Source organism: Meriones unguiculatus, chromosome 11 (assembly GCF_030254825.1).
Source record: "Meriones unguiculatus strain TT.TT164.6M chromosome 11, Bangor_MerUng_6.1, whole genome shotgun sequence".
Classification (NCBI taxonomy): domain Eukaryota; kingdom Metazoa; phylum Chordata; class Mammalia; order Rodentia; family Muridae; genus Meriones; species Meriones unguiculatus.
The window spans coordinates 51,775,190-51,784,376 of NC_083359.1; the positions used below are offsets into that span (position 1 = coordinate 51,775,190).

Here is a 9,187-nt window from a genome sequence, read left to right on the forward strand (position 1 = left end):
GCGAACAAGTTCATATTTGATTTCAGGCCACAGTTAAAAATGTAGAATTAAAAACATCAAATGTAATGACTATCCAGCCATCAGCATAAAGCAAAGATGAAGCAAAGATTTCTGCTCACAGTTGGGTATGATGACTTTCCCTTTTAATCTCAGCCCTTGGAAGGAGGCAGAAAGATCTCTGCTCAGTCAAGGGCAGCCTGGTCTACAGAGAGCTCCAGGATAGCCAGGACTACATAGAGAGAACTTGTTTAAAAACAAAAACAAACAAACAAAAAACAAAAGAAAATCAACAAAAGGATTAGTACTCAGAGTTGCGTCTCATTTCCAGGATATCTTATTATGTATATTCAAATATCCCAAAACCAAAATTAAAAAATCTGGAAAAATAAAAACTTTGGAATATTTCTGGTGCTAGGCATTTCTGATAAGCAACAGTCAACCCATACACGGATACTTCCCCAAATGCTATTTATACATGGTGGCATGGATCTAGTATATTTTAGTAAGAGCATATATTTGATAAGATAGCTAATTTCCAAACAGCACAATATTATACCCCAGATAAAAAGAAGCATACAATGATAGATATAGGAAATATAGTAAAGATTTATGATAAAGTAAAAGAAAATGTTTTGTAGAATGCCAGAATTTTAATAAGAAGGGAAATTCAACTTAGAAAAATTTTAGAATGATGTGTAAAAATGTTTGTTAGGAGCGCATGTAAAGACAGGCAAAATGGAGGCGGTTAAAAAGGGTTAAAATGCTAATCTGGAATCAGAGGAATGGCTAGAAAGATCTATGATGGTTTGAGATACTTCTGAGATTCTCTGTCATTGGCTTCATACTTTACCAGGGAAGGAGCAGGAAGGTACAGTTATCCTTTGGTCAACTTTAGGACCATTTTGGACACCACAATCCACAGATGCTGGAATCCATTCCATAAAAGCTGTAGTGTTTACATAGCACCTTGAACAATCTCCAGCTGCCTTTCAGGGTGACAGAAATAGTTATCGTGCTGCATGACTCAGGAATAGTGACAAGAAAGAAAGTCTGTATGTGTTCAGTATGGATTCTGTTACAAACAAATGTCCAGGCCACAGTGGACTGGATTCATATGTGGGGACCTACAGCACAGAGGGCAAATTCAAATGGGCATGAGTGGAATATGCTAGGCCCCCTATCCTCTGTTGGCCATTCTGATAAGAATGGGTTTCTGAAGCTTGGATAAGTCATGGCAGCCTGACCTGCTAGAATGCTGGGCAGTTTCCTTCTTTGTGGCCTCAACACAGACAAGAGTGTCTTCAAATTCTTGCTTGCCCTTTTTCAACTATGTGCCCCCTGGTTCTTTAGGCCTGTAGGTCAATGTGACCAAAGGTCATGGGTGACAGAAAGAGAAGCAGGGAGCAAAGGGGCCACTATGAGAGCTAGACAGGCTTCTCCTGGGCACAAAAGATCCAAAAGGAGTCTAAAGGAATAGAGTGATCATTAATGAGCTAGTCAGGAAGTATGCTGGTAACAACACAGGTTTAGAGTCACTCCTTAGAAACCAAAAATGGGCTTACAAAAACATTTACAGAAAAGAAAAATCAGGGGCTAGAAAACTCACTGCTCTTTTGGAGAACCTGGATTCAATTCCCAGTACCCACATGGCAGCTCACAACTGTCTGTAACTCCAAGATCTGACACCCACAGACATACACGCAGGCAAAACACCAATGCACATAAAATAAAAATAAATTATTTTTTTTTTTAAAAAGGAAAATCAGAAGTGAGTTTCTGATTTAGGGGAAAGGCCACACTTTGGGTTTTCTGGTTTATTGACACAAGCTGTGCCACACAGAGTATACTCCTAAACATCTCTCGCCATAAACAACCATCTGAGGTTTGCTGGGCTTAGCCTTGTGTCAGAACTTTCAAATGTGTCATCTATAGAAGGCTCCCAAAAAGGCAACCCTTAGGCTCTGGAGTTATAAACTCTCATCTTTTATAGATAGACCAAGGTTATCAAAGCCCACATTTATGAAATGGTATTTGTTCCAAAGACCTAATGTGAAGACTAGAATTTTGCTATTTTCTTTCTCTTTTGTTGCAGCCCTGGGGATCTGAACTCAGGACCTTGTATACACTAGCTAAGTGTTATCTACTTCTGTGAGGATTAAGCAAGTGCTACAAAAGCATTAACACACTGCTTAATACATTGCAAATTCTCTCCAATCCCATTTTGCAGATGGGAAAACAATCACGGAGATCATCATCAACAACAACATTTTTTTTTAAAATAATAAGATTTCCAGGTAACCCAGGCTGGCTTTGATCTTACTATGCTACTGAGGATGACCTTGAACTCCTGATCCTCTTGACTCACCTCTCAGATACTGGGATTACAGTTATGTACTGATAGGCTGTTTTTTTTTGTTTTGTTTTGTTTTTGTTTGTTTGTTTGTTTGTTTGTTTTGCTATGTATCCCAGGTTAGCTTCAAACTCCCATTCTCTTGCCTCAGCCTTCCAAGTGCTAGTATTACAGACATGAGCTACCACATTTGGCAAAATAATGTGCTTGGGACCTTCTGATTCTGATTATTTGAAATGGGACATAGTTTTCTTTTTTAATTAATTTATTTTATTAATTACAGTTTACTCACTTTGTATCCCAGCTCTAGCCCCCTCCCTCGTTGCATCCCAATCCCACCCTCCCTCTCTCATTTCCTCCCATGCCCTACCCCAAGTTCACTGATAGGGAAGGTCCTCCTGCCCTTCCCTCTGACCCTAGCCTATCAGGTCTCATCAGGATTGGTTTCTTTGTCTTCCTCTGTGGCCTGGTAAGGCTGCTCCCTCCTCAGGGGGAGGTGATCAAAGAGCCAGTCACTGTGTTCATGTCAAGAGACAGTTCCTGTTCCCATTACTAGGCAACCCACTTGGACACTGAGCTGCCATGGGCTACATCTGTGCAGGGGGTCTAGGTTATCTCCATGCATGGCCCTTGTTTGAAGTATCAGTCTCAGAAAAGACCCCTGTGCCCAGATTTTTTAGTTCTATTGCTCTCCTTGTGGAGTTCCTGTTCCCTCCAGGTCTTTCTATCTCCCCCTTCTTTCATAAGATTCCCTGCACTCTGCCCTAAGTTTGGCTATGAGTCTCAGCATCTGCTTTGATACCCTGCTGGGTAGTCTTTCAGAGGTCCTCTGTAGTAGGCTCCTGTCCTGGGGACACAGTTTTCTAAAAGCATAATCTTTATCCTGTGATTCATCAGGTATATTACCTGTTCTGATTAGGCTGCACAGAAGAAAAGGAGATAACTTCCACCAGAAAATAAAACCTCCAAATAAGAAAGGATAGGGAAAAAAATGAACCTCATTGCCTTCTAAGTGTCCCCCAGTCCTTGCAGGGAAAAACCAGAAAAGTCCCCAGAGCCCAAGCCAGCCAGGCTGCATCAAAAGACTGAGTGACTGGCCAAGGATGGCCTCATGAAAAATGCTACCATACATGGGCATGTCTGCCTCCAGCCCAGCCTCCCACAAAAAAGTAATAATAAATCCATAGTGATTACCTTGTACGGAAGAGAGGCTCTATTTCAGATATGTTAATAAAAGTTGATGGGGTTTATGAGGCAAACCCACTCCAGGGTGGTTCAACACAGGCATGTTTTTGGGATCTTGGGATAGCAGCACCCCAGGTCATAGACTCCCACCACATCCTCATCCCACTGGGGAATAGTCTTTTAAATTTGTAAAAGTGCAGTTTAAGTCATCTTCAAAGAGTGGTGGAAGCTGGAAGCACTGGGTTGACCAGAAACATGAGTCCACCAAATTTTGGTTTTCAGTAAAGAGAAAAGATGTCAAGGTATGAACACCAGACTACACAAACTGGGAAATGGGATTATTGACTAGTTGTGTGACCCTGAAGAAATTACTTAACCTCACTGAGCTTCAGCTGTTTTATATACTAAACAAGTTCACAGTGCCTTTGTGATGAGGGGGATCTAATGATTAAAATAACTCAATTCATTTAAATGCTGCTAAAGTACCTGGCTTGTAAGTGTGCCATCAACCTCAGCATAGAAGAGAAGGTATTCCCTGCCACGTGAGACTTTCTGACCTGTATGGTCACTTGTATGATCTCTTTTTTAAAGCCAAGTCTAAAATAGTATCTTGAAGTAAATGGAACAAAAGAAAACAGAGCCCAGAGGAAACAGAAGGAAGCAGAGCAGTTTACTAAACACAGCCGGACTTCCTTTCTTTCCCAGCAAGCTCAACGACTACTCTTAGTTCTTTTTTTTTTCCTCCCCTTTTCAAAGATTAATTAATTAATTTAGTTATTCATTTTACATACTGATCGTAGGCCTTCCCTCCTCTCTCTGGATCTCATCTCCCGTCCCACTTTTCCCCTATTCCCCCTCTCTACTCTCAGTTCTCAGTGGTAGAACCAAAGCAGCCTAGTCCTGGCTTTCTAAAAACTTTTTCCTCTATGACAGGCATTGCTTTGAAGGGTGATTTTCGGACATGGCAAGACCCCTCCAATTCTGAACCGGAACAGCAGAACTTTCTCCTGCTAGTTCCTCTGACCTGACCAAGAGCAATCTTCCTACTGAGGAGCCCAGAAACCCCAGAGCCTGTTTACTTGGTGCATAGGTGGGATGCAAATGGAGCCTCGGCACCTACCTGATCCTCCCAGGGCCCTAACATCAACCTGGACGTTAACTCCTTTGTTAATTCGCAGGGTCTGGGGTCGGGAAGAAAACAGCTGAACCGCACCCCCCCAAAAACAAAAACAAAAACAACCTGAACCTTATCTTACAACAAGAAGCTTTGCCCAGCAGGGACTATCACAGCACAATACCTAAGCAGATGAAAAACAGTAGCATACAGCCTGTGTGGTCAGGGCCATGAACACTCTCACCTTTGATTTTGTGTTACTTTGTGCTATGGTCAGCGGCTTATCCATCCAATGACCTTCTAATCAGAAAACCTGGGGGTCTGCTCCCCGCCCGAAATATTGGGATTTGAACCCAGGACCCATAATGCTCAGCACACGCAATCTCTAACCAGTGGTTGCTTTTTTTAAGTAGATCATTTTGTTTGTTTGATTTTTAGACTCCAGCATACCTGGAATTGGGCCTAGCCAGTAGAACCTTTAATTACCTCCCCTACCTCCCCAGATAGTATCCCTCATAGGCAACCTGGGATGCTCTTTTGCAGGGGTGGTGGTGGGGGTCAATGGAGGTCTAGGATGCTCCAGCACCAGGCTTCTTTCCACTCTCCTTATAAGAGATGACAATCAGAACCTCTCAGGGTCCCCACTCCCAGGAGGATACTCTAAACGCCGCTCAAGCCTACTACTCCAGCTCTACTTACAGATCTGCTACTGGGGGCTAGCGCGAGGAAAAAGGATGGAGAGCTCAGATCAGGCACTGGTCCCAGGCTGGGGCGGTCCGAATCTCTCTGTACAACTCCGACGCCTAGCTTTATAGAGCAGGCGCTTCCCGAGGGTGGGAACGGGACGCAGCAGCCGCGCGGGGTGGGAGGGTCCTCTGTCCTTTGCGGCGCCCCCTGCAGGTGAAGACCAGAGCCTCCGGGAACCACCTGACGGGGGTGCAGGGGCCGGCAGCCTCAGCCCTCGCTCCCTGCAGCCACCCAGATCTAGGATCCCTAAAGAAAAAGAGACCCGGTACGCAGTCTGTAGGAAAACTTCGGAATTTCTTCCCTAGGTCCATTCCAGCTGGATTTTAACCTCTTCCTGTTCATACCTGATACCTCACCCTCATTTCCCTGCTTCATTCGCCTGCCACTAGATCCGAGGGTAACTGTGCTGAGCAAAGGGCAGAGAAAAGGGATTTTTTGAACTCTGCAAAGTGCAAAGCAGGTCACCGCACAGTCTCCTGTGACTGCTGGGAATGTATGGGAAGGGGAAACTTTTGCTTTCCTTAACTTGTCCTCTGCAGCTCCATTCAAGCTATAATCAAAATTAAGTATAATCCCGGGGCGCCCAGGACCGAAATGTGGCTTCGTGTCAGCAGCTGAAAAGCGGGGTGCTGCTAGGGAAAGGGTGCATTATGGCATTTGGAGGGTGTGTGTTAAGACCCTAAGAGAATGTGGGGGACTTTCTGGCCTCCGCAAGTTCACAGCTGTCCCCCTCACCAAAGGATCCTTGTCCACTCAGCGTTCACAGTTTCTGTCTTTTAGTCCTGTGTAGATATAGGTCCCTGTCTCTTTTGTCTGACATGACACTGCTTTGATTTCCCTATGACGATTTTTTTTCTTTTCTCTTATCATTCCATTTTGTATGCCCCTCATCTCTCTCTCTGTCTCTCTCCCACACACACACCTCCTCCTGCCACATGCACACACACTCAGGCCATAAAAGGAAGTCGAGGCAGGGCTGGCCCCAGTCCAGGCTGGGGACGCCTCGCTCCCTGTGCCTGGACCCTCGAGGCCCGGGGCTGGTCCTCCCTCCTGGGCCTGGCCGGGAGACAACCCAAAAAGGCCAGGCGCGATTCTTGAAGCAGGAATTCCCAGAGCGGCATACCAGCGGGGCTCGGGCTCCCCCTGACTAAATATGGTCCCGCGAAGCCTCCCGCTGAGCCCACGGGGAACTGGGGGAGATCCCAGAGCTCAGACTGGATCTCCAGGCCCACAAGCAGCGAGAGCTTCGAACAGGAGAATGGCCCTGGCCAAACCTGTCCCAGCCCCACCGTGCTCAGTGGCCCCATTTTGCAGACAAGAATACAGAGTCCTCTGAGGGTCCTCAGCACGCTCAGGACCATTCTTATACCAACGTTCACTCTGGGGAGTAATTGGGGAACTGGCCACAAGGCCAAGGGAGTCCTCTGAGCACAGTTGTGTTTGAATGGGCGTTTGCTGAGTCTCTTTATAGCAGCAAGTAATAGTACCTGCTCTGCCTTAGTTTCTGTTTGTTAAAGCGGGAGAATGCCAGCTCTTTCCTATGTTTTGTAAGCAGTCCTTGAAGCGGTGTGAAATTAACACACTGTACCTTTGTGGGTCCCAGGAAACTCACGAAACTTGCATCAAGCTGGCTGTGGAATATATAAGGCCACACAGCCTCCTATTGGCTTTGCACACAGTAATATGTGTCTCAGCCCCTCTAGACCCCTTCCCACATCCTTCCAATACCAAATTCACCTGCTTTCCGGGCTTGAAAACATCTGGATCCCGATCCTCCCCAACCCCATTCTCATCCCTTCCCTGCGGGGCCGCATAGCGCAGAGCCAAGGACAGCAGCTTGGCTGGCTCACTGTGGAGGTGGGGGGAGGAGCTCTGCATGACGGACCAGGCTGTTTCTCCAAAGCCTCTTCACAGCTGCACGTAAAAGGAATGGAAACCATTCGGGCACTGAGCCCAGGAGGAATGGAAGGGGGAAACCCAGGACCCACTCTGGAACCAGCTCAGAGCTGGCCATCCCAATAGGAAGAAAGGCACTCTTGCAGTGGGCCTCAATGAAGTCAATCCAAGGGCAGAGCTGATTTTTAAAGAAGTGTGTCAATTTTGAAATGAAAATAATTTCATTATAAGGAGAGACTGGGCCAATAAGATGGTTCTACAGGTAAAGCACTTGTTGTCCAAGGCTGACCACCTGAGTTCCATCCTTAAGACCCACATGGTGGAAGGGGAAAATAGATTGACTGGGACACATTATTCTCTGACTTACATATGTAGGAGTGGTACATCCCCCCCCATAAATTAATAAATGTAACTTTTAAAAAAAAAAAAAGGAAACTGTGTTGTGCATGTGGTAGTATGCACAACATCAGTGTCAATCACAGATGTCAGTTCTCAGGAGCCATCCATCACTAGGGGTGTTACCACATACACCTGGTATGTAAACCAGAGAGGCAGTAGCCTCAGAGATCAGCCTGCTTTACAAGTGCTGGGTTTCAATGTGTGCATAGATGACATTGCTTTTATTGTTTTTCCTTTGATTTTGAGATGGTTTCTTACATGGGCCCCAGGCTTGGCTGCTTAGGAGAAGCTTGCTGGTCAGTGCACCCCCGGCACCCCCTTTTCTCTACATGAATGCTAGAGATGGAATTTTGATCCTCATTCTTGTGTCACCTCCTCAGCCAAGAAAGTGGAAATTTTACTGCCTTCTTTACATCTAATGCCCAGAATGATGCCATGAGGTAGGTTCCCCAGCATCTGCTGCTGAGGATCAAGGTTTGAAAAGGGTAAATCATCTGGCCAAATGGAGCAAGGTTAATGGAGGAGCTGGCATTCCAACCTGGGCTGGATGAGTCCATTCACACCATGGATGGGGTGGTGTCTATGTATGTGTGTATACATGTTGTGTGTGGAGGCTGTGAAGTCACATTAGGTGTGTTCATTGGTTGCTTCTCCACTTTATTTTTTGAGCATCTCTCACTTAGCCTGGAACTTGTTGATTCCGCTAGGCTGCTAGGCTCCTAGGCTGGAGAACCAGCAAGCCCAGGGAAACTTCTCTACCTCTCTAGTGTTGGGATTACTAGTGTGCACTGTCATACCCAGCTTTTTTATATGGGTGTAGAGATCAGGTCCTCATGCTTAAATAGCAAGAACTTGATTGACTGAGCCATCTCCCCAGCTCCATTTATAGTTTTCCTCCACTGGTGAGGCTTAAACCCTGGGTCTTGCCCACACTAGGCAAGCACTCTATCACTGAGACCCAAAAGTCTGCTCTCAGCTCTGCTAAGCACTAGCCAAGAATTTATGGGGTTATCCATATCCTTATGTGCCTTTGTCTTAGGAACAGCAAATACCAGGCTTTCTGCCTTCTCTACCTTTCTGAGTTGTTAATGACAGTTCTGGCTTTGTATAAACCACTGGTGCCCTCTTGGCACGCCCAATCAGTGAGAGACTGTCTCAAGGGAGTAAAAAGCACAGTAAAAGGACACCTTGCATTCTCCTCTGGCCTCAAATGCACACTCAGCATAGGTCGATGTGGCTCATCTTTTTTCACAAGCACAGCTCAGTGGTAACTATTACAAGCACAAACACTGGTCAACCTTAAAATGACCCACTGAGCCGCTGGAGAGATGGCTCAGCGGTTAAGAGCATTGTCTGCTCTTCCAAAGATCTGGAGTTCAATTCCCAGCAACCACATGGACAACCAACTATTAATGGGATCTGATGCTCTCTCCTGTCATGCAGGCATTCATGCAAATAAAGTGTTCATACGTATAAATAAATAAATCTTAAAAGAA

The 9,187-nt window shown here is 45.6% G+C and overlaps 1 protein-coding gene across 2 annotated transcripts in view; it reads right to left on the minus strand.

Annotated features, from left to right (window-relative positions):
- Myh11 (myosin heavy chain 11) overlaps positions 1–9,187 on the minus strand; it is a 115,673-nt gene that overhangs the window by 95,826 nt on the left and 10,660 nt on the right. Inside the window, exon 1 of one of the 2 annotated variants that reach the window (XM_021657553.2) lies at positions 5,349–5,486. The exons of the other annotated variant lie outside the window; for it this stretch is intronic. The gene's annotated coding sequence lies outside the window, so the exon portion shown is untranslated. Of the gene's footprint in view, positions 1–5,348; positions 5,487–9,187 lie in introns of those variants that run through there. 2 annotated transcript variants of the gene reach the window in all.